General features: G+C 38.5%; 1 pseudogene; it reads right to left on the bottom strand.

Annotated features, from left to right (window-relative positions):
• Positions 1–6790: 6790 nt before the first annotated feature.
• The window catches only part of LOC125278674, a 95778-nt pseudogene continuing 79022 nt past the window's right edge, over positions 6791–23546 (bottom strand).

The following is a 23546-nucleotide window of genomic DNA, read 5'->3' as shown; positions in this document are numbered from 1 at the left end:
GGGCAGCAACACAGTGACAGCTGAGGGAAAAGACCGTTTTGCCTGTAACTACTAACTGTAGTTTCTAGATTTCTGTAGATTTGTAAAACCTTTATTCTGTTAGTGAAAATACTATAGAGGGGAATATATATCCGATAAACCTGATCAAAAACCAATATGGCAAAAGCCCTCAAATATGGACTAGATTGCACCAGAGAGGTTTAAGATGCTGAATCGACATAAGACAGCAACGTCACTTTCCAAGCGATTTGATGGTAATACAATTAAAAACAATATGCTTGACGACAAAAAATGGCTATTTTGTGTGTGGATGTAATAAACACAAGTTTCAAATTCATAACAAATTTAATAACAAACTGGATAAAGCCATCAAGTTCTTAAAAAACCTCCAGCACACACATCAGTTTGGCAGGTCTGGAAACAGATTGGGCCACCTCCGGTCCGGATTCTGCAGACAGAGGGGGGAAGACATGAGCACATAGCTTTCCGAAACACTAGCAGGTTGTTTACCAGACAAAGGCTGCAAGACAACAGCGCAGCTCTGTGTTGATCAATAAAGAGTACATGTGATGATACACAGGGCAACTTTTTGAGCAATGTTTCTGGGCAATGTTGCCATAAACGGTCAACCAGATGAGACACAGGGCCCACGACCGATCTAAATTATCCAGATAGCAATGTATTGTATTTTTTCAATGGGAAAGTGCCCAAGCAACAATCACTCGACAAGATTGCCCAGCAACAATGCTTAAAAAGTTGCCCCATGTACTATCAACCAGCTGAATTTTCAGGCACTGATAATAACTGAAATGACAGCATGACTATGAGGGGTTGTTCTAGTTAACGTTAATGCTATGTTCAGTGTGTCATTAACTTACATATTTGCCATAAATACTACGGGGACACAGTGCCGATACGTCCCCAGCGAACGTTTATTTTGTTGCTGTTGGCACAAAATGTGCAAGAACTGCCAACGTTAACTGTATGTGCTGTTGTTCTGTGCTGTAAACACAAGTTTGGTTATAGCCAGCTATAGCTAAAGCTAAATGATATTATTAGGCTAACGTTAGTTGGACAAGTTATGGCAGTGGTCACCAACCTTTTTAAGTCCAAGATCCCTGACCTCGATCTTTTTGAAAGACAATCTACTTGATAGAAAAAGACAGCCCAGATTTAGTATCTTTGGCCAATGTAGATGATGATTTATTTATTTATTTATTTATTTTACAAGGAAATTGGCCGATTCTGATACTGGTTGCAGGTATTTATTATTAATATTATTATAATAAACAAAAATACATAGCCATTTCAAATTAGAGGGAACCACTGCTTTTTAATCACAATCCAAACAATGATGCTACGAACGTTGCATGAGCAGTTTTTTTTTTTTTTTTTTTTTTAATTGAATTAGATTTAATTTCAAGATTCAAAGCAAAAACAGAACGGTCTGACTTTATCTTTGTGAAATTATAAATGCTACACACACAAAAAGAGCAGGCTGAATGGGACGCAAATTCACTCTCTGGCAGCAGGTGGCGCTTATGGAGCAGCAGTGATACAGTGTTTCCTTGGTTACCGCTGTAAACAAAGCTATTCTAAGGAATACTTTAGCTACTTTATTCTGAGGAAAATAAAATGCCATTGGCATCGAAATCTTTCTGAAGACTGATCTCCTTTTAGAGATGCATTCATATAACCCCTCACCCACAATTCAATATTTATATTTTCTTCCTATATTTCGAGCATCGTGAACAGTGAGCTGCTCTGCCGGCTACAGAATTTTCTCCTCTTCGTGTTTGTCTTCAGCGTCTCTGGCCTCTTGTGAACAGCCTTTTACAGACTCAGACATGATGTGGGCTAAGTTATTTACCTTTATCACTGCCCCAATAGCTCCCGAAAATAACAAAAAAAATAAATCCAAAAATACAGTACAAAGACAGGAGAAATGTAATGTATTTTTGTACTACTCATATTTCTGTTATTTTTGCGAGCTACTTGAACAGTGATGAAGATCGACCACTGAGCTATGGGGCTAACTGGCTAACGCCAGGCTGTTGGTGAGCCGGTTTCTGGGCAGTTTTAACGACAGTGCATAACATTAACGTACTGGGGTGCGATAAAGTTATTCTTTAAATGTCACACAGCTACTTAGTCGAGCGACCGCTTACCTGACAACCCATCTTGTGAGCGTCGGTCGGCCCGTCCTTTCCCAGCGCTGCCCAGGCTCTGTCCGCCTGTCAGCGCTGTGACACCGGTCCACCCATCAGAGAAGTGTCAGCTCTTATTTTGAAAAGGGCTTATTGAGGGGGCGTGACATCACATTGAAGCAGTACCCCTGGATTGGCTGACTACACGTGTGGATCGTAGTCACACAACTCTGCGGAAAGATAGTGCCAAAAAGATCTGTAGACGTGTGGAGAGGGATCTGTGAATGCCCTGTGATCTGCAAACACAGATTCAACACTTGCATGCTGAGCTTTGCACAGAATGTGTATGAATGTCTTTTTACAGTGGTTTGAAAATACAAGTTAGACCGTGTTTGTTTGCAAATTGTGAGGAGGGCATTTGTAGATTTTTTTTGTAGAAAAAACAGCGAAATATCTGTGCCAAAATTCTGAAAACAAATGCAACACAATCTACAAACAAATAATGACCCTCGTGCGCAGACAAATCTCTTTGCATTCATTCAAATTCTGGTTGTTAAGTACAAGTCACTGATTTCTATTTGTGAATCATGAAGAGTCTGTTTGTGGATTTTTCATCTATTTGTAGATCTTGTTTTACATTTGCGGATCATGAGGAGTTTGTTTGCAGATTTGGAATCTATTTACAGATTGTGTTTTACATTTGCAGATTTTAAATTTATTTGTAGATCTTGTTTTGTGTTTACAAATTGTAATATGTAATAAATTTTTGACTCATAGTCTCTTCATTTTCAATGATTATGGCATTATTTTGTCACAACAGCGAAACAATAGTGCCAGAATTCTGAAAACAAATGTGACACAATCTACAAACAGAACACGATCTTCACCTGCAAACAAGTCACTTTACATTCTTTCAAATTCTGGTTTTCAAGTACAAGTCACTGATTTCTATTTGTGAATCAGGATGTGTTTATTTGTGGATTTTTAATCTTTTTGTAGATCATGCTTTATATTTGTGGATCACAAAGAGTTTGTTTGAGGACTTTGTATCTATTTGTAGATCTTGTTTTACATTTGCAGATCATGTGGACTTTGTTTGCGGATTTTTTTTCTATTTGTAGATTGTGTTTTGTGATTACAAGTTGTAATATCTATTTGTGACTCTTAGTCTGTCCATTTTCAATGGTTTTGGCATCAATTTACCCCCATACTATTGGTACGCATTTTGCGACTCGCAAAAACGTTCTAAATTTATGAGCTGAATATTAGGCTTGGTCGATCTACGAGGGAAGGTGATTGTAACCGCTCCTACGTCTGCCGTTCAACTTTGGGTGCCTATGCTTGGAATGTACCCATTCTACTGAGCATGGGGATCAATGGCCTCTACACCTCTCACCTCGTCTCCACCATCGCAGAGTCTCGAGACATCAACTTCGGCCGCTGCACAGAGCATCGCAGCAGGCTGAAGACTCAACGCAGATAAAGATGGCTTTGGTCAACGCAAGGTCTGTGGTAAGTAAGACTTTTACTCTTTGAGACTTCTTTACTTCTCGAACATTGGACTTTCTATTTATCACTGAAACGTGGCTTTCGAATGGAGATTTAACTCCTTTTTCGGAGTTGTTACCATCCAGTTGTAAATATTTTAATTCCCCCTGTTCTGTGAAGAGGGGTGGTGTTTGGTTACAATTTTTAAGGACTGCTTTCAATGTCAGATTATACACATACCACATATAACAGCTTTGAACTGCAGTTGCTTGTGCTGGACTCTGACACTCCACTAGCTGTTGCTGTGGTCTATAGGCCTCCAAAGCCACATAAAGATTTTGTGATTTTTTTGGGGGGCATTATCCCAAATTTTGAAAGATTTTTAATTATTGGGGATTTTCAAGATATGCTGCCCCCAAAATTCACTTGCTAAAGACTTCATCAACCTAGCAGAAGCTTTTACTTGGTGCAGCTGGTTACAGGACCTACACATATACAGGGACACCTCCTCGATCTTATATTGTCCCATGGAATCTTGTTGGGTGACATTGAGATATGCGATCATAGCTTTTCCGACCATAATCCTATTATCTTTAATATGCCACTGGCACTGAAACCCCATACTATGGAAAAACACACTGAAACCCCAACTATGAAACCCCATACAATGGCCCACGTGGTGAGGAGCATCACAGCTGCTACCTCTGCTACTTTTTCTTCAGTGTTTGAGGAGCTTTCCCATTCTCCTGATCTTTCTTCACCAGAGCTCAGCCCGGACGAACTGCACTACAATTTTAATTCTGCTTGCAGTACAATTTTAGATGATGTCGCTCCACTGAGGACTAAACACCAAAAGTCACTCCCCGAGCCATGGGTGAATAATACCACTTGGACACTAAGACAGGCCTGTAGTAGAGCCGAGAGGAAATGGAAAAAGGACAAACTTCAGATCTCTGATGAGATGCTTATGGACTCCAGTTTTAAGTATCAGTATGCAGTGAGAGTGGCCAAATCAGACTATTTTTCTACTCTTATAGACAAGAATCATGATAATCCAAAAATACTTTTTAATATTATTAATGCTGTACTAAACCCTGTTGTATGTACCTAGCCAACAGAGTCAGTAGCTATGTGTGAGCTGTTCTGCCAGTTTTTTATAGATACGATTTCTGGAATTAGACATAACATCAAATCGGCCGTTGGTGATCCTGCAGGTCAGTTAAAATATATAGGAGTGCTTAGTCAGTTTACACCTATTTCAATGTCTTTTCTAAATGACATTGTTAAGCAGCTCAAACCTACAGGTTCACCTTTAGATATAATCCCTGCGCGGTTATTTAAAAAAAGTGTTTAATGTAATGGGTCCGACGACCTTAAATTTTATAAACAAATGCCTTGAGTTAGGAGTCGTTCCTGAATATCTGAAACATGCCTCAGTTCAACCCAGACTTAAGAGGCCTAATTTAGATTCCTCTAATTTATCAAATTTCATTTTTAAGAAAATTTTTAGATAAAGTAGTTTTGTGTCAGCTCCAAAGGTTCCTAGCAGAATACAAATTTTTTTATATATTTCAATCAGGTTTCAGAAAATTTCACTCCACTGAAACAGCTCTTTTAAAAGTGCTTAATGACATCTTTCTAGCCACTGACTCTGGAGATGCAGTAGCATTGGTACTCTTAGACTTAAGTGCTTCTTTTGACATAGTAGACCATAATGTTCTGCTGTCCCATTTAGAACAGATAGTGGGCATCAGAGGTTCAGCCTTACATTGGTTTCAGTCTTACCTGACAAACAGGAGTTTTTCTCTCAATATTGGTAAATTTCGATCTTCTTCTGTACCATTGACCTGTGGGATTCCTCAGGGCTCCACATTAGCTCCTATGTTATTTTCTCTATACATGCTCCCTTCTTGGTACTATCTTTGAAAAGTATGGCCTAAATTATCATTGTTATGCAGACGACACACAAATATATTTTCCTCTTAAACATAAGAATGGTGTAGAACAGGTTGCCGCTTGCCTTTTGGAAGGTAAAGCATGGATGTCTCTGAATTTTTTAAGTTTGAATGAGAGTAAAACTGAGGTTATGGTGTTTACTCCCTCTGATGTACATGGTACAGTTAATGTAAATCTTGGTGCTCTGGCACCTTATGATGAGCCATGTGTGAAAAACCTGGGCGTGGTGTTGGATAGTGTCCTAAAGCTTGATAGACAGGTCAACCAAGTTGTGAAGTCCAGCTTTTACCAGCTGCGAACCCTGGTAAAAATGAAGTCCTTTCTTTCATTTACAAATTTTGAAAGAGTAATACATGGTTTTATCACCACAAGGCCTGATTATTGCAATCCTCTTTATTTGGGGATTAGTCAGTCTTCCATAAATTACCTTCAGATGGTTCAGAATGCTGCTGCCAGAGCCCTGACAGGAGTTTGCAAACGGGAACATATAACTCCTCTCCTCCAGTCACTCCATTGGCTACCTGTGCATTATAGGATACATTTTAAAGTTCTTTTATTAGTTTTTAAGTCGTTAAATGGGTACCATCTTACCTTTCTGATTTGTTGACAGTCCATCAACCTACAAGAGCTCTTAGGTCTGCCAACTTGAGGCAACTTAGTGGCTCCTAGATCTAGGCTCAAGACTAGGGGAGATCAAGCATTTTCCATAGCGGCACCAAAACTCTGGAACAGTTTGCTACTGATATTAGAACTGCCCCTACTCTGTCCATTTTTAAATCTAAGTTAAAAACTTTTTTATTTGATCTGTCTTATACTATATGACTGGTGATGTAGTTGTCCTGGTTTGATGTTTTGTAGTTATTTATCTGTGACTTTGTTGTTTTTACTTTGTACAGCACATTGGTCAACGGTCGTTGTGTTTAATTGTGCTTTATAAATAAATTGAAATTGAAATATCTCCTCAGCCATATGCATGGTATTGCTTATAGCAGTTTCGAATTATACTTTAAAAATATTGTTGCAGTGTTTTGCTAGTATGTAGTTTGTTTTCCAATTTGAAATGAAATACAGAAACGAGAAAACGGTTTAAAAAAAGATACTTTTTTCTCAACTGTTTGTATTAATGATTTCTGATTTTCCCCCCATTATTTTACAACAATAATTATTGTTCATTAGTTACATTTACAAGTTAGTAAACAACTTGAAATGCCAACAATGCCAAAATTTATTTAAAGCCAACAATGATGCATTTATAGAGATTAGTAACTATTATTACAATAAGCATTTATAAAAACACAACACAGCTATTAATAACAATATATTCACTAAGTTGACAGAAATAAATATGAATAAAATGTCATTGTAACTGTAATATAATACATTCTGGGAACCATATGACTGACTAATTAATAAATCAGTGTATAATAGATTATGAGCATGGGCATTGAAAAAGCAAATGCATGACTTATAAGTAATTGTAAAAAATAATATAAACGTAACTATAACTGTTCTTATAATGCGGTAAGTCTTTATAATTATATTTATAAAATAGTAATACTTACTTATAAATAAGTATAAATGGAGCTATATTTCATTATAAGCATGGTCTTTATAGAAAGTGTTACCTGACTGGTTAACTGTTCTTCTCTATAGTAGTAGCAGTTAAAGGTGTTCATCAATATTGCTCAATCATCATTTACTTAATCACTTAATTGCTGAATTACTGCAGTTGCTTCAATTGTTAGCTGGGAAGCAGCTCAAATGATTATTAGTAGAATCTCTCTACAGTCAATACTGAAACATCAACACAGTTTCACTGATCCATTATAGACATAAAACCCAGGATAGAGAGGCTCAGTGAATGTGGTCTGGACTGTGTGGATGAGGCTCATTGTGTCTCCAGAGACGCTGTAGAAGGACAGAGTTCCTGCACTCTGATCCACATACACTCCTACTCTACTTCTGAAGGACACTTTAGGGAGATCCGTCACTGTCTTATTATGATAGAATGAACATCTGGAAGGAGAGCAGTCCAAACTCCAGGACTGATCATTACGTCCAAACAAACACTTATCATCCCGTTTCTTCCTGCTGATGCTCTTGTATGATGCTGATATGCACACACTCCCACTCCACTCAATCTCCCAGTAAAAGCGTCCATACACACACTCTCTACACAACACCTGAGGATAATACACAAATCTGTCTGGATGATCAGGATATGGCTGAGACTTAAACACGTATGTCACCTTTCTGTTCTCCTCAGACAGACTGAGTTCAGTGTTTGCTGTATTTGAATCCAGTGTGAGATAACAGGCATCTGAACACAGAAAGAGAGGCATTTATTACACAGCAACAATCATTAAAGGAGTGAGTGTGTGTGTGTGTGTGTGTGTGTGTGTGTGTGTGTGTGTGTGTGTGTGTGTGTGTGTGTGTGTGTGTGTGTGTGTGTGATAGAAAGAGATAGAGAGAGTTTGTGTAGTGTATGTGGACGTACATTTGTGTGGTCCTGCTGTAATCCTAAATTCTCCTCCATGATCCACACTAGAAAAAACACAGTGTTACCATCACATCAATCAGAAAACACACACACAGGGAGCATGAAATTTCTTCACAAAGCTTCCATCATTTGGCCTATTTGATCTGTCCCTTCACCATTACACTGACGTTTATTAAGTAAACAGTGTTTGATAGCAACAGCTTTTCTCATGCAATAAATCTGCAACCAGTTAACCCTCAGGGGTCTGAGGATTTTTGGGGCCCTGGAGACGTTTTGACATGCCCTGACATTTGTGTTTTTTTCAGTTGTTCATAAACATATTCATGGAAAAAAAGTGTCATTACACTGTATTCAGCACAAACTAGGCTACAATAATATGTGAGGAACATGTATGTACATGTTTGTGTTTTTGAAGGAATAACGTTTTTGCGTGGTTATTGAAAAAAAAAAGTCACTGAAATAAAGCCAAAAAATATATATTAAATCTGTGTTCACAAGACTTGTGGGTATTGGAGGTTGTAGACTAGAGTTTTTGCTTCAAAATGAGGTAAAAATTATGCTGCCTGCTTGTTCATATAAAACAATAGAGAGATTTAAATTTTCTAAAACATCTTTGGTCAAGAAACACAGTATGCGTGGAGGCGTGAATAATGGGTCATTTACACCTGAGAAGACAAAAGAATCGCATAAAGAGCTCTAATGACCTGCATAAATAATGAGGCCTTTCAGTCAGGTAGGCTGTGAAAAAACCCTCTGTTGATCATGTCTCAAGCTCATCATGGTGTAAATCAAACATACAGAAAAAACAGCAATACTGTGAAATATTATTACAACTTAAAATAATGGTATTCTATTATATACTTTAAAATATAATGCATTTCTGTGATGCAAAGTGTCTGAACAATTATGTTACCTCTGGCATTTCATATAGGCTTTTAGCTTAAAAGCATGCACATTTGGAGAAATATTGATGGATTCTCATATGTTTATGTCAATTTTCTATACAGAGGAGTAATATTTATTCAATATTTATTGTCATCACTGTGAGCGCTGGATACTGTGTTTTCAATTCATACTTGCAGCCAGAGGGCGCTCTGTACACCTTTAGTCCACAAATTCATATAAACAAGAACAGGAACCAGGAACTAACAGCATGTCTTCTAGAGGTCGCTAACCATGGCTTTAACATCCAGATAAACACTTTTCAAGACAATAAATACACGATTGAGACGATGCATACAAGTATTGCGTCAGAATTTGCCTCTGAATAGCGCTCGCTCCATGGGCGTGGCCGCATTAGCAGATAATGAGCTGAATCACGGACTTCTGACATGGCTCTCTTTTCATACAGATTACATAAACAAGAATTTTTGTTTTCGATTTGACTTACATGATTTAAAACCTGACATTTCAACGTTTTTTTAGACATAAGTCTCATTTTTTTGTGATTCGTATTCACTAAGTTACACTTCATTTTCTGAGAACTATCAGATTGGACTTCGTTCAGAGGGAGACGAGAGATCACGCATCATGTTAGTTTTCTTTATTTTGCAAAAAGCACAACATTTTGTTTTTACTCTGAGTGTACACAAATAAAAGAAGATATTCCACAGATTAAAATGGTGTATAGCTCTTAATTGTATGTGCAACATTGACGGAGTATTTTGAGTCTCTTTCACACTGGTAAGAAAAAAAACGCGGTGGTATCACCGGCGTGACTGCTGACCCGAGGGAGTTAAAGGTGTAATATAAGTCTAAGGTGTCCCCTGAATGTGTCTGTGAAGTTTCAGCTCAAAATACCCCATAGATTTTTTTAATTAATTTTTTTAACTGCCTGTTTTGGGGCATTAACTATGCACTGATTCAGGCTGTGGCCCCTTTAAATCTCGCGCTCCCCGCCCCGAGCTCTCGACTATAATACAGTGCATAAACGAAGTTAATATAACCATGCATATAATGCATGCATCAGAACATGTGAGTATAGTATTTATTTGGATGTTTACATTTGATTCTGAATGAGTTTGATAGTGCTCTGTGGCTAAAGCTAACATTACACACTGTTGGAGAGATTTATAAAGAATGAAGTTGTGTTTGTGCATTATACAGACTGCAAGTGTTTAATAATGAAAATAGCGACGGCTCTCTTGTCTCCGTGAATACAGTAATAAACTACAGGGAGTGCAGAATTATTAGGCAAGTTGATTTTCTGATCATATTTTTTTCCCAAGCACATTTTACCAATTCCAATCCACATCAATCTTAATAACTACTATTAATATTGTTTTTAATCATTTATAAGTGATATATAATTGTTCATGAAGGCTGGAAATGAAAAATGCCTTATATTCAGGTGTGCAGAATTATTAGGCAAGTTTTCTTTTACAGGCAAAATGAGCCAAAAAAGAGATTTAACTCAGACTGAAAAGTCAAAAATTATTAAATACTCATGAGAAGGACGCAATACTAATGCAATACTAGAAATTGCAAAGTTAAAGCATGACCAAGGGACAGCAAAATGCTCATTGGGTCAGCGGGGTCAGACAACAACAGGTGGAAAAGAAAAGACACATGTTAACTGCAAAATAATTAAGAATTAAGGTGAAGAATTAAGTGTGAAACCATCAGGAACCCTTTAGTCTCCAGCGCCACCATTTTCCAGAGCTGCAACCTACCTGGAGTCTCCAGAAGTGCAAGGTGTCAGGATCTCAGAGACTTAGGTTAGCTAAAGAATCCTAAAAAATGACCTGCACTTGATAAGAATCACAAGCTGAAGTGTTATAAAATACATGAAGACTGGGTTTTAATAGGGCTTATAGACAGACAGCTTGAGAATGACTCCTGATGGACCAGCACCACATCCTCTTGTACCACTGTTTGAAGAATTTATCCAGAATCTGGCAGTAAGGTGTTTGAGTTCACTTTTAGTCCATCTCTTATCCTGAAATGTCTGTCTTGCAGAGATGGACTAAAAATGATCTTCCAAAACTTACTGCCAGATTCTGGAAGATAAATTCTTCAAACAGTGGTACAACAGGATGTGGTGCTGGTCCTTCAGGAGTCACTCTCAAGCTGTCTGTTTATAAGGCCTATAAAAACCCAGTCTTCATGTATTTTATAACACTTCAGCTTGTGATTCTTATCAAGTGCGGGTCATTTTTTAGGATTCTTTAGCTAACCTAAGTCTCTGAGATCCTGAGACCTTGCACTTCTGGAGACTCCAGGTAGGTTGCAGTTCTGGAAAATGGTGGCGCTGGAGACTAAAGGGTTCCTGATGGTTTCACACTTAATTCTTCACCTTAATTCTTAATTATTTTGCTGTTAACGTGTCTTTTCTTTTCCACCTGTTGTTGTCTGACCCCGCTGACCCAATGAGCATTTTGCTGTCCCTTGGTCATGCTTTAACTTTGCAATTTCTAGTATTGCATTAGTATTGCGTCCTTCTCATGAGTATTTAATAATTTTTGACTTTTCAGTCTGAGGTAAATCTCTTTTTTGGCTCATTTTGCCTGTAAAAGAAAACTTGCCTAATAATTCTGCACACCTGAATATAAGGCATTTTTCATTTCCAGCCTTCATGAACAATTATATATCACTTATAAATGATTAAAAACAATATTAATAGTAGTTATTAAGATTGATGTGGATTGGAATTGGTAAAATGTGCTTGGGAAAAAAATATGATCAGAAAATCAACTTGCCTAATAATTCTGCACTCCCTGTATGGTAACTTTAACCACATTTAACAGTACATTAGCAACATGCTAACGAAACATTTAGAAAGACAATTTACAAATATCACTAAAAATATCATGATATCATGGATCATGTCAGTTATTATCGCTCCATCTGCCATTTTTCGCTGTTGTCTTTGCTTGCTTACCTGCACAACGTCTGATGATTCAGCTGTGCTGCTCCAGACGTTACTGGCTGCCCTTGTGTAATGCCTTGAACATGGGCTGGCATATGCAAATATTGGGGGCGTACATATTAATGATCCCGACTGTTACATAACAGACGGTGTTATATTGAGATTCGCCTGTTTTCCCGAGGTCTTTTAAACAAATGAGATTTACATAAGAAGGAGGAAGCAATGGAGTTTGAAACTCAATGTATGTCTTTTTCATGTACTGAACTCTTGTTATTCAACTATACCAAGGTAAATTAAATTTTTCTGTCTAGGGCACCTTTAAAGGCTCACTATGTACAGTAGGGTTTTTGGATTAAAATATCCAAAAACCACTAGAACAATATTATATATTTTGTTGATTTGTGTACTTTCATTATCCCAAATGTTTCCAAGAATGTTTAAATTCAGAGAAATAAGCAATTTTTACGGTGACCTGGAGGGGACATGTTCGGCTTGTAATGTATTGTCATTTTGACAATGTTTCTTTAAGTGGCGCTCCGGCCTCCGTAGTCGATGCTATGACTCTTCCTACTTTGTATATGCACTGCAGTACCCAGTAAACGGAGTATGTCTCGTTACTGAAGCTCTGTGTCAGTCGCATTATTTTACATGGTGTCAGAAGTCTGTCAGGAACAGATAATAAGCAAAGTATGACACAGTTTCATCACCCTAAGATCGACTGGGATGCTCCAGATTTGTACCAAGAGTTTGAAAGATTTCGGAGCCACGTCACATTCGTCTTCGACGGCCCGCTATCGGAGCAAACAGCAAAGCAGCGTGCAGGCTGGCTGGGCACATGGATCGGTGAGCAGGGCAGAGAGATATATAAAACGCTGCAGTGGAGCGAAGGTGAGAAAGATCGATCAAACCGAACCACTGGGTGGCTGTATGCCGAAAAAGATCGGTAAACACAGTCAGTGTGCAACTGCAATCAGAAACAGAAGATGAGGAGATGCTGAGGATAAATATCACACAAACACATAAGCACAGTGATGATAAATGGACAGCAGACATTGGAATTCAGAAGGTGCCATTCAGAATTGATACTGGTGCAAAATGTAACACATTGACTTTAAGTAGTTATCAGGCACTCCTGCATGATGGTGAGCTTAAATGCTCTAATCGAGTGCTGAAGTCCTACTCTAACCACAAGCTGAAGCCTATAGCTGCGGTTGACCTTCTGACTAAATATAAGGATGCTGAGATATTAACAGAATTTGAGATTGTGGACATTTCTCAAGAAAATGTGTTCAGCGGTGCAACAGCAGAAGCCTTAGGCTTAATTATGCGGCTTGATGCATTGCAGCCTACTAACAAAGAAAAGCACTGAAGCATCATCATTTTTGACAACCTTTAACACGCCCATTGGTAGATTTAGGTGGCTTAGGCTACCTTTTGGCCTTAAATGCGCACCAGAAATCTTTCAGCGTATTATGGATGAGATGCTTGAGTGCATCAGTGACGACATTCTCATCGCAGCACCCTCAGTAAAGGAACATGATGAGACCCTCTGCAAAGTAATTCAGAGAGCAACAAGCTATAATCTGAGCCTCAATTTCAGCAAATGCCATATCAAGCAATCTTTTGTGCCCTACGTAGGACACCTGATAACATCAGACGGTCTGAAGGCAGACCCAGCGAAAATAGAGGCTGTCAAGTCCATGCCAACACCAACAGACAAAGATGGTGTTCATCGTTTCCTAGGTCAAAATTCCTGCCAAACCTCAGCGAAGTCGACGCACCTCTAAGACAGCTCCTGAAAGCGGATGTTGAATTTGCATGGCAACCAGCACAACAGCAAGCCTTTGACAAACTCAAGGACTTATGCATGAAGTCCCCTGTGCTACATTTTTTTGATCCGTCCAAGCCTGTTGAGATCTTCTGTGATGCCAGCAGCAATGGCCTCGCAGCTGTCTTACTACAGGACAGTCATCCAGTGGCTTTCTCATTCAGGTCACTGACAGATACAGAAACGTGCTATGCGCAAATTGAGAAAGAGATGCTCTCAATAGTTCATGCATGTGTCAAGTTCCACAATTACATATTTGGAAATCATGTCACAGTGTACAATGACCATAAGCCTCTGGAAGATATTTTCAGAAAGCCATTGCTCTCTACCCCCATGCGCATACAGAGAATGCACCTCCGCCTGCAGTGGTATGATCTGACTGTTAAGTACAGACGAGGAAAGGATATGGAACTGCCTGACACACTGTCTAGAGCCCAGTTACCTGAAAACAAGCCAGAGATGGAAGGCTTTGAGTGTGTCTCCATGCTCAACTTTGTTTCTGTGAGTGAGCAGAAATATTTAGAGCTCCAGGACTGCACAAAGAAGGAGCTCAGCTGTCTTCAACAAACAATTCGACAGGGTTGGCCAGACCACAGGCGTGATGTACCTAATGCAGTTCAGCTATTTTGGGACTCACAAAGCCAACTTGTTGTTGCTGATGGTGTTATCTATAAAGGCCTGCCTATAGTCGTACCCCCTTCCATGCAAGAACATGCTGAAGCTTATACATCAGTCTCACTTAGGAATAGTGAAGAACAAGCAGAGAGCTCGCAAGGTCCTATACTGGCCAGGCATGAGTTCTGAAATCGAGCAAATGGTGAAGAACTGTGGCAAGTGTGCAGACTTTCAGAACCGGTTACCTAGACAACCACTCAAACCAACAGGAAACGACTGATCTTCCATTCGAAGAAGTAGCTTCTGACCTGTATGAGTTTGAAGGAAACCATTATGTTCTGCTAGTGGATTACTACTCAAAATACATTGAAGTGGAGAAGCTGAAGAGCTTACATTGCCGTGCTGTCATTGAAAAGCTCAAGGCCTCAATTCAGCAGACATGGAATCCCCACCATCCTTCGAACAGACAATGGTCCACAATATTCAGCGGATGAGTTTAAGGATTTCTGTCAAAGTTATGGAATCATTCACAAAACATCATCCCCACATACGCCACACTCCAACAGGTGAGGCTGAGCGCGCAGTCCAGACTGTTAAGAAAACTTTGGTGTAAGGCACCAGACAAACATCTTGCACTGCTGGACTACAGAACGAACGCCAATTGGAGTCAGTAGGCCTTTCACCAGCTCAGCTGCTGATGGGCAGGTGTCCCCGCAAACAACCTGCCTGCTGCCTGTCTGCTGCTCACACCAGCAGCGTACGACGCCCTCAAAGTTAAACGGCAACTAGACGAAAAGTAAAAGTGTTCAGAAGTTTTACTACGACTGCAAGAGGGCAAGTGGCCCTCGTGCTGCGCTGAAGCCTGGAGATGAAGTAAGGATGCAACCATATCCTGGCAGTCCCAAATGGTCTCCTGGAGTTGTTGTGAGATCACACTGAGAGCTTAATGTTGTTGACTGTGGAAGTAGAGAGTACCGTCGCAACATTCAGCATCTTCGCCAAGAGCACAGCAGCTGCTAATGAGTCCCGTCACGGGCTTCAACGATGATCAGTGGACAGAAACATCAGAGTCAGTGAGTGTCAAGGAGCCAAAGTCTGTGGATCATCCTAGTTCATCCCAAGCATCACCTAAAGAACTCAGGACTACTAAGCAGACATTGTCAACTGGGCAGTACACTACCAGGCGAGGCAGAGTGGTGAAGCCTCCTGACAGGCTCTGCTTGTAGTCAGGGAAAGGCGTGGTAAAGACGCCTTGTGGAAGTGATGTGCTAGCAACCTCTCCTTCCTAATTACACATGTTTATGTTCATCAGTTCATTGCTTGATAGATTGTGTCATTGACTAGGTTGCATACATGATGTGCTAACATCTCTTTAATATTTGGACATGCAAGTTTTATGCAATTTCCAGAGTTAAAGAACAAATACTGCAATGTTTAATACTTGTAATGACTTGTATGTATACAAAGTGATTATGTTAGCATGGTTTTTGTTTCATGCTTAGGAGGGGAGATGTAATGTATTGTCATTTTGACAATGTTTCTTTAAGTGGCGCTCCGGCCTCCGTAGTCGATGCTATGACTCCTCCTTTACTTAGTATATGCACTGAAGGTACTGCAGTGCATATACAGAGTATGTCTCGTTACTGAAGCTCTGTGTCAGTCGCATTATTTTACACGGTTCACTTAGTTTTGTCGTGGCCATGACATAACTAAACTCGTAGGAACGTGATAATATGTCGTGGCCACAAGATATTAATTTGTGGGAACGTGATAAGTCGTGGCCACGACTTCATTATGTTGAGGGACGCATCTATTTCTCATGGCCACGAGTTAAATGTGTAAACAACCTGCGCTACCATAGCAACCTGGAACTATCAGAAATGGATAAGATTATAATAATATTTATTTTTAATTAAGAAAAAGCGCGGAATTAAGAAGTGATTATATTAACATGTTGCCTATTGTGTTGTGTGCGATGCCTACAGCAGCATTCGAATGAAGTTTATCAATAAATATTAGAATATGCCATGTATGTTTTTATCACATCCAACAGTCTTTTAAATCCATTCACTGATTGTTCAATTTTTTATTTCATATTTTTATATTATTTATTATTATTATTAGGCTATCATTATTGGTTAATTTTTTTATTCATTGTTATGTAGCCCTATTTGCTTTATTTTCCCCTTCATTTCGTGTATCCTTTCTGTAGGCCTATATTATGTTAGCTATATTTTGTAAATACTTTAAATGCCAGCTCATGCCAATAAAATGTGACTTTATGATTGTATTGACTGTAGCTGTGATGATAGGATAAATGAGCGTCTGTTATCATTTGTAGCCCCTCGTGCCCGTGACAGCATTTGAATGAAGTTCGAATAATTTATTATTAATTGGTTATATGTTAAAAGAATATTTAAGCTAAAAAAATCCATTCACTGATATAGCCTAGACAAAACTTAATTTTGTTCATCATTTTATTTAGATTTAATAGGCATAATTAATAATAATAATAATAATAATAATACAAACCCGATTCCAAAAAAGTAGGGACACTGTACAAATTGTGAATAAAAACAGAATGCAATGATGTGGAAGTTTCAAATTTCAATATTTTATTCAGAATGGAATATAGATGACATATCAAATGTTTACAACTGGGAAAATGTATCATTTTAAGGGAAAAATAAGTTGATTTTAAATTACATGGTATCAACACATCTCAAAAAAGTTGGGACAATGCCATGTTTACCAATGTTTACCGCTGCATGTTTACCTCTTCTTTTTATAACTGTCTGCAAACGTCTGGGGACTGAGGAGACAAGTTGCTCAAGTTTAGGAATAGGAATGTTGTCCCATTCTTGTCTAATACAGGCTTCTAGTTGTTCAACTGTCTTAGGTCTTCTTTGTCACATCTTCCTCTTTATGATGCGCCAAATGTTTTCTATGGGTGAAAGATCTGGACTGCAGGCTGGCCATTTCAGTACCCGGATCCTTCTTCTACGCAGCCATGATGTTGTAATTGATGCAGTATGTGGTCAGGCATTGTCATGTTGGAAAATGCAAGGTCTTCCCTGAAAGAGACTACATTTGGATGGGAGCATATGTTGTTCTAGAACTTGGATATACCTTTCACCATTGATGGTGCCTTTCCAGATGTGTAAGCTGCCCATGCCACACGCACTCATGCAACCCCATACCATCAGAGATGCAGGCTTCTGAACTGAGCGCTGATAACAACTTGGGTTGTCCTTGTCCTCTTTAGTCCGGATGACATGGCGTCCCAGTTTTCCAAAAAAAACTTCAAATTTTGATTCGTGACCACAGAACAGTTTTCCACTTTGCCACAGTCCATTTTAAATGAGCCTTGGCCCAGAGAAAACGCCTGCGCTTCTGGATCATGTTTAGATATGGCTTCTTTTTTGACCTATAGAGTTTTAGCCAGCAACGGCGAATGGCACGGTGGATTGTGTTCACCAACAATGTTTTCTGGAAGTATTCCTGAGCCCATGTTTTGATTTCCATTACAGTAGCATTCCTGTATGTGATGCAGTGCCGTCTAAGGGCCCGAAGATCACGGGCATCCAGTATGGTTTTCCGGCCTTGACCCTTACGCACAGAGATTGTTCCAGATTCTCTGAATCTTTGGATGATATTATGCACTGTAGATGATGATAACTTCAAACTCTTTGCCATTTTTCTCTGAGAAACTCCTTTCTGATATTGCTCACTATTTTTCGCCGCAGCATTGGGGGAATTGGTGATCTTCTGCCCATCTTGACTTCTGAGAGACACTGCCACTCTGAGAGGCTCTTTTTATATCATGTTGCCATTTGACCTAATAAGTTGCAAATTGGTCCTCCAGCTGTTCCTTATATGTACATTTAACTTTTCCGGCCTCTTATTGCTACCTGTCCCAACTTTTTTGGAATGTGTAGCTCTCATGAAATCCAAAATGAGCCAATATTTGGCATGACATTTCAAAATGTCTCACTTTCAACATTTGATGTTATCTATGTTCCATTGTGAATAAAATATAAGTTTATGATTTGATTTGCATTCCTTTTTTATCCACAATTTGTACAGTGTCCCAACTTTTTTGGAATCGGGTTTGTAGTAATAATAATAAAGACAGAGAAATTACAGCTTCCAGTTGAGAGGGGAGGATTAGGTCTTCCCAAGTTATCTCTGTATCATTATGCATTTGGTTTGAGACACTTGGGACAATGGATTTACCTCCAGAACGAGCTCCCCCATGGTTAGTTATGGAAAAATTTGCTTGTCCGCTTATACCTTTTGAGTCCATATTGATAACAAAACTACCACTACCAGTGCATAATCATCCAATTATTTCCCATCTCCAAACAGTTTGGAAGAAGACTTGTCGTATTCTAGGGGTTGACCCTTTTTTAAGCCCTTCATCTGCTATTTGGGCCAATCCAAAGTTGCTAATAGGTGGAACACCCGTGTTATGGAAGAAATGGATAGATAAAAATATAAATATTCTGGAAGATCTTTATGAGGATGATGCTTTAATATCTTTTCAGAGACTTAAGCAAAAATTCACCTTGTCTAACGACCAGTTCTGGAGATATCTACAGATGAGACATATGCTCACAAGTATCTTTACCTCCCCCTCATATGCTCCCAGGGGTAAAAACACTCTCAAGATGATCCAGAAGATTGTAGGTACTGGCCATGAGGGGTTTAAATATTATTCCTTACTTATTAGTCAGATGGGCCAAAATATTAGTTCTGCGGTTAAGATAATTTGGGAAAAAGATTTGGGATGCACATTTGAGGATGAAGAATGGGGGAGGATCACTGGGAATTTAAAATTGATGTCCAGAGATATTAGAACACGTCTCATACAATTTAAAATCTTACACAGATTCTATTGGACACCCAGAAGGCTGTTTAGAGCGGGTTTTAAGGATAATCCTGAATGTTGGCGATGCCAGAGAGAGGAGGGCAACCTATTTCATGTTTTATGGCAATGTCCAGAAGTCCAGTATTTTTGGAGGGAGGTGCACAATTATATTTTAAAGATATCACAGACCCAGTACGATCTCTGTCCTAGTTTATATATTCTTGGTGACCCTCAGCCTTTAAGTCATGTTAAAAAAATGAATCAGAATGGATACAGAGCTGCATCATGCTGGGCAGACGTGTGATTGTAAAAAACTGGAAATCTTCTGGAAGGCCTCCGATTTTAGAGTGGCTTTCGGATTTAGGAAGGGTGGCAGCCCTTGAAAAACTCTCCTATAGTCTACACGGGAGGATCGAAATTTATTCTGAAAAATGGGGGAAATTTTTGAATTTCTGAAATCCGTAGTAGCAAGCATGTGACGAGACAATGGTCATGGTGAATATGATTTAGTTTATAGTGGAAACTTATGGTGCTGTCTATACCCCTGCCTTTTTTTTTTTTTTTTTTTTTCTCTTCTTTTTTTTCTTTTTACTGTTGTATTTACTTATTTTTATATTGTTACAATTTATCGCTTGTTTTGTTGTATGTATGTGTTTGTGGATTGTTTATATGTTTCGTACTTGATTGTTTATACCACATCTGTCTGCAAATAAGAAAATCAATAAAGTACAAATCATAAAAAAATAATAATAAAGACACGATCAGATTAAAAGGCTGTGAGATAAGATGGATAAATGTATTCTTATGGGCCTTTATTATTTAATGTTCTTACATATTCTTTTATCATTAAATGAAGTTTGTTATCAAATTGATAATATCAAACTTCATTTGAATGCTATAGTGGCAACATCACGTGCAATAGGCTATTTATAGCTTATTACATTGCGCGCGATGTTGACTATATAGACAGCATTCAAATAATATATTAATATAATAATTTCTTAATTCCGCCCTTATTTTATCATTCCTAATTCCAGGTTGCTATGGAAGCACAGGTTGTTTACACATTTAACTGGTGGCCATGAGAAATAGATGTCGTTCCCTCAACATAATGAAGTCATGGCCTCGAGAAAAATATCTCGTTCCCTCACCATATGATCTCGAGGCCAAGATTTTACATAGCGTGGCCACGACATAAGGATGTCGTTACCTCAACAAAATGATGTCATGGCCACGACTTATTATCACTTTCCAACAAATTAATATCTTGTGGCCACGACATATTATCACGTTCCCACGAGTTTATATGTCGTGGCCACGACAAAACTAAGTGAACCGAACATGTCCCCTCCCGGTCACCGTAAATTTTAACCAGGACACAGACCATGTCCGTGTGTCACCTATCAATGACATCATTACCCTCAATTTCCGGTTTTATTTTGTCGAAACCATGGAAACGTCAAAGACACTTTAGTACTGTATATTATGTGTTTTATTAGACAGGGGAGCAACTGTTTGGATACATTCATCGACAGAAACCTCATCATGTTATATAGTTTAACACATTAAGGGCCAAATTTACTAAACGGGGCAAATTAGCGTGAGAGCGCAATTCCACAAACGCGACGATGGGAGTGGCAAGTTTTGCACGTGATCTACTGCTGAATAAAGAATAAATTATCTCCACTTTTATTAAGAGTATTTGAGGAATCTTTTTCTTCTAGTACCCTACCTCCAACTATGCAACACGCAGTCATATCGCTCATTCTCAAGAAAAACAAAGATCCTCTTGATTGTAGCTCTTATCGCCCTATCTCTCTTCTTAATGTGGACAGTTAGATCCTGGCAAAAATGCTGGACCATAGGTTAGAAACTGTTCTGCATTCTATTATATGCAATTATCAAACTGGATTTATCAAAAATGTATTTAATTATTTTTTAATATACGTCGACTCTTAAATATTCTTTATGACCCCACTCCATCTAATGTCCCTGAAGTACTTCTATCACTTGATGCTGAGAAAGTTTTTGACCAGGTGGAGTGGGACTATCTGTTTTATGTTTTGAGGAAATTCGAGTTTGTTTCAAAATTTACTCATTGGATTAAAGGGCACCTATTATGCAAAATTCACTTTTACATGGTGTTTGACCATAAATGTGTGTTGGCAGTGTGTGAGCAAAACCACCCTAGAATGAGAAAAATCCACCCAGTGTTTTTTTTACAATCTCAATAATTCATAAGCACTGTCTCAGAACGCCCTGTTCTAAGATTGCTCTCACTGTGACGTAGAATTGCGCTAAGCCCCACCCACGTGGTTTGATTGACAATCTGGTTTTGGCATAGACCCCGACCTCGGTGATCTGTCAACCATCCTCCATTGTTTCAACGACAGCCGGTAATGTCTCCTAAGAAACATAAGTGTTCTGTTGTGGGATGTAATAATGAATATAGTAGTTTACACTTACTTCCGACATCAGAGCCACTGAAAACGCAGTGGATGAATTTTATTTACGAAGGAAAGGCGCCACTCAAAATTCCAAAATACGTTTATGTTTGCGCGAATCATTTTTTGACTGACTGTTTTGAGAACGAGGGTCAATTCAAAGCAGGTCTTGCTTCAAAGTTAATCCTCAAGTGTGGATCGTTGCCTACTGTTCGCGATCCAACGTCACCTCCAGAAGAATAAGTGTATTTAATGTTTTTTGAAGCAAATAGTCATTTCAGTGGATGTCAGCCAATTCAATAACAAATGCGTCTAAAGTTGTTGTTGTCGTCGTCGTAGAATGTCTGTGTATATAATTTAAACCTTGTTTGTATAGTATGTATCCACACGTATATATATATATATTTTTAAAGATATTGTATTAAAAACTGTGTATGTTTACTTAGCAAACGTTATTACAGTATTTGTGTTTGTAGTTTCAAAAAATTGCGCGAACGTTATCACAGTGTGTGTGTTGCACATCCATAATTGCAAAGGGGACGCGATTAAAACTCTATAAGTACATAAATGTATCAAATAACCATTCAGAGACGTCCTGCTCCATTCTCAATTGTGTTTCTTCTGCCGGAGTCTCTTCATCATCTGGGTCTGATTCCGGTTCATACATGTACGGCTGAATGCCATACAAAACAGCGGGTCTCTCACTCTCAGCCATTCTGCTTCTACCCTCTGTTTATTGCCATAGGTATGCAAGTTACGCCCTCATCCAAAGGCAGGGCGGGGATATGCAGCTCATTTATATTTAAGGTGGTACACACCAAAACAGCTCTTTTTAAAACAGGCCCCAAAAATGACATTTTCAAATGGTTATAATAAATTAACTGTGGGGTATTTTGTGCTGAAACTTCACAAATACATTCTGGGGACACCCAAGATCAATATTACATCTTGTAAAAAGGGGCATAATAGGTGCCCTTTAAGGTTCTTTATACATCCCCTCTTGCGGCAATATGTACAAATAATAACTTATCTCCCTTTTTCTCTCTACTGCGTGGAACAAGTCAGGGTTGTCCATTGTCACCCCTTTTGTTTGCGTTAGTAATTGAACCACTAGCTGTAGCTATACATGAGCAGATTGCCATTAAAGGAATTTATAGAAGAGGTATTGAACACAAAGTTTCTCTCTATGCAAATGATATGCTTATATACTTGTCTCACCCACTTACAAGCTTACCAGTACTGATTGGACTGTTAGATGTCTTTGGTAAAATCTCTGGATATAAAGTCAATCTACAGAAAAGTGAACTTATGCCTATTAATCTAATATCTCATTCAGAATTATCTAACTCTTTTCCATTTAAACTAAGCACAGTTTAAGACGCGAATCAGTGAATGTTTGAACCTTTTTTAATAGTTGTGTTTGAGTCGCTCAGTTGTCCTCCATGTGAAAAGATGGATCTCAAAATCATTCAGTCACTGCTGGAAAGGGTTCAAATATGCAAAAGATGGTGGAAAACTGGGACCTGGAGATTTTTTCTGAAGAACAGAGCTCAGTTTAACTGCTCAGAATAAACAAAGGACTCATGAACAACCATCACACAACAAAAAAACAGTCATAGATCATCCAGGTAATGACACACAGTATTAAGAATAAATGGTTCACAAACTTTTGAACTGGGTCATTTTAATAAATTCAGCTATTTTTTTGTCTTATGGATTATATGTAAACATCTTTTATGTAAAATATTATTCAGGACAATACTAAATAAAAAATAAAATACATTTTGTATGATCTCTCTTATTTTGTTAAAATTTTGCACATTTTCACAG

Source organism: Megalobrama amblycephala, linkage group LG11 (assembly GCF_018812025.1).
Source record: "Megalobrama amblycephala isolate DHTTF-2021 linkage group LG11, ASM1881202v1, whole genome shotgun sequence".
Taxonomy (NCBI): domain Eukaryota; kingdom Metazoa; phylum Chordata; class Actinopteri; order Cypriniformes; family Xenocyprididae; genus Megalobrama; species Megalobrama amblycephala.
This window is presented reverse-complemented; position numbering and strand designations above follow the sequence as displayed.